Consider the following 3,200-nt stretch of genomic DNA (forward strand, 5'->3'; position numbering starts at 1 on the left):
GTAAGCTTCATATTTGGATAAAAAAAATTACTGGTGTTTGGGTGTTTTTCATTCAGCTAGTCACCACAAACAAAAAGCTTCCGTAGTGTAACATTTTTTAATCTACTTAATAGGTGGCTGGGTTTGATCAGAGGCATTAACAGATGCTGCTCCAACCGCTCTGATTAATTAAGAGTCCCATTTCACTCCCTTTTTGAAACACATTCTCAGCATGCTCTTCAAGTGCAACTTTCAGAAAATGGCCCCTTGTGCTCCCCTGGTTAGGCCCATGCCAAAGTAGTTTTTTTTTTTATATATGCAGAGCCACTTGGAAAACAACAGTACAACCAAAGGGGGTTTCACATGCCCCAAATATCCTAACTGCCCTGGACCTAGTTTTCCAAGTAGGTGGTGCAGATAAATAGTACAGGCCTGGATGTAATATGATATGGTACTGCTACATATCCATACTGTTTGGGTTTTGAGTCTTATCCAGTTCTCATAGTCGGAGTTGGGGAAGGGGTTAAGTTCTCTGGGCCCAGGGGTCACAAGTGCGAATTTTGGGGACAATTTTATTACTTTGAGCTCTTGCACAACATCTGACCTGTAGTTGCTAAAAAACTTTTATTTTATAAGTTTGTGTTTTCTTAAAACGTTTTGCCAAAGACGCAGCCATTATTTTGACTTTACAGCCCAATGAACTAATACTTCCCTACGCGAAACAATTCCGAAAAGGGAATCACAGTACGCTTGTCCATAAGACAAGGAAACAAGCCAGTCATCGAAGTAGGCCTATTTATGTGCGGTATGAGAAAAATCGAGCTTAGTGCAGTGGGATTTGAACCATCGACAAACATTCCGTGTCGTCGTCAAAGCTGATGCAAGGTTGGGGTGTTTTGGTAACGGTCATTGGATGCACAAGATGGTATTCGAACTTACAACCTTACGAGTACAAGACGGTTTTGTAAGGTGTTTAACTTTGAACACCATATTTTGATTACAACACTAAAACTGACTTATGTCGGTTTGTTTTAAAAAATATCCGGTTTCTGCCGCACTTTTAGGCCCGCGTACCAGGGTTGTAAGTCGGGCCGGGTTCGGGCTTAGGTTTCTTTCAAAAACCGGGCTTGATTCGGGCCTGACTTTACACATTTGTTTAAATAAAATTAAGTAGCCAGTTGCTGGACCAGACCTAATGTCCAACAGTCATGAACGCTTTGTTTATGGCCACCTGTCTATTGTGTTGGTTGTCTTGGTCCTTCCTAAAGCTTCAATTTAGAGGCCTGTCAATCAAAATTTCGGTCCTAAACGGGATTCTAAAAAAAGATTAGGGTCGGGCCGGGTTTCTGGCCTGTTCTTTCAGGCTCTAATTTCAGGCCCGTTTACAATTCTGTCGCGTACAACAAAGAAAACGTTTGCTAAATGATTATTTATGTTGTTTTAGTCTTTACTGTACCGTCAAAGCATATTGTTCAAACTGCAGAAAAAAAAGGAGAAATTACAACAGTTAAGATCAATAATATGTGTCTTTTTCGTTTTGTGTCGATTGCGTTAGATTGAACCAAATTTCAACATGAGATAACACGTTTAAATTGAGACTATTTTGACAGACAGTAGGTAGCGACAAAGAGCATGGAAAAAATGGTCTGGAGCGCCTGACCCGCATAAAAAACTGATCGAGATTCGTCCCGGAGTGTCCTGGGTTCGAACCCCGTGAAAAAAAGATGGTTTGGTATTTGAGAATGTCAAGTGAAAAAGTTATGATCTACAATGCATTACCTTAATTTTACATGCGTCATTCTAATAAAGTAACTAGGGCACTTCTGTTTCGTTCATTCACAACTGTGTGCACATTCCGTGTGATGTATCAAACAAAATAACATTGGTTGATACTAAAGGACCAAAGATTTAACAGTAAATACGACAGCTCAAATGATTTAACTTATCTGCTTGAAAACAAGGATGTGCAACCTACGGACCACATGCAAAATGCACTCTATTAAATAACGTATTTTCGGCCTGCGGAGAGGTTGGATTATATGTGACCCTTTAAACTAATTTAGGGGAGTGCTAGAGAGCAGTTCCAATATTTTTTGTTTCTGTGCAGATCGTCCGATGTTAAATTTCTGCGCACTTTAAGCTAAAAAATCACTACTAACAATACGAACGAATTTGAGGGTCTAAAAATGGTGGGAAATTGTTTGGCCAGTTATAGAGGCATCTCATATCGCTAAAAATACAACTGTGAACCCAAAACAAAATAAAGCGCTCCGCATTGCACAAAAATACAACTGTGATACGAAAGTTGTGCGCAGAATGGGATCTTTTCAGTCCCATTTGCAAACTACCACTTGTTATGGTTTGAGTTCAATGCGGTTTAACCATTTTAAAATTGTGGCAGAAACGACAAATAACGTGCAGTGTGATTAATAATGAAACCATACGTTGCGATTTAGGTTATAAGTTATAGAACTAAGTTTGTTATGTAACTTTCATGCTAAAAGCACTTAATGAATTTCAATTTGTAATGTTCGTTTACTTGAAACGGTGTTACCATCAGTAGCCTACTTTACCGATTTCTGCTTTAGTATTATATTAAACAGCAATAAAATTGTGAAACTAATCCAATTTTACTGTTGCACTGCAGTAACCCCGTTAGTAGTTCCGTTGTAATTTTCGTTTGACGCAAAATAACAAACCGTGTTTTCTTGAGGCAAAAAAGAAACCGAGTTAAAACAAAGTTTAGTCCATCGCGCCTCGAATTAAACCTTTCAACGGGTCCTGATGGCGCAACGCTCCATTCTAATCAGATTACAGAAGCCCAGAATCAAAATGGCGGCTTGTTGCATGACGTAACCCAACAGGTTTTAAGGATAACTGGAATCCTGGCCAGTGCACACACGCACAGCGACAGATATATCTCGCATAGCAAGGCAACTCGCGGACAAATTAATTGAGACGATGGTTATATTACGTTTTTCTAGGACAGGACAATTAAATGCATTTTATACATCGTGATTTTGGTGTTGTAAGTTTAGGCTGCTTATTGCGATAGAGGTGTCAAGTTTTGTAGTTTGTCAATGCAGGTGGAATTTGGAAGTAGGCAATATTCAGTAAAATACGTGTAGTCTAAACTCTAAAGGATAGACGGTGTGGGCATTTGTGTATTTGAAGCTTGTAATAAGTTTGTGGTATTTTGGTATTACAACTATGTGCGTTTC

The sequence above is a fragment of the Phallusia mammillata genome, chromosome 5, assembly GCF_965637545.1.
Source record: "Phallusia mammillata chromosome 5, kaPhaMamm4.hap1.1, whole genome shotgun sequence".
Classification (NCBI taxonomy): domain Eukaryota; kingdom Metazoa; phylum Chordata; class Ascidiacea; order Phlebobranchia; family Ascidiidae; genus Phallusia; species Phallusia mammillata.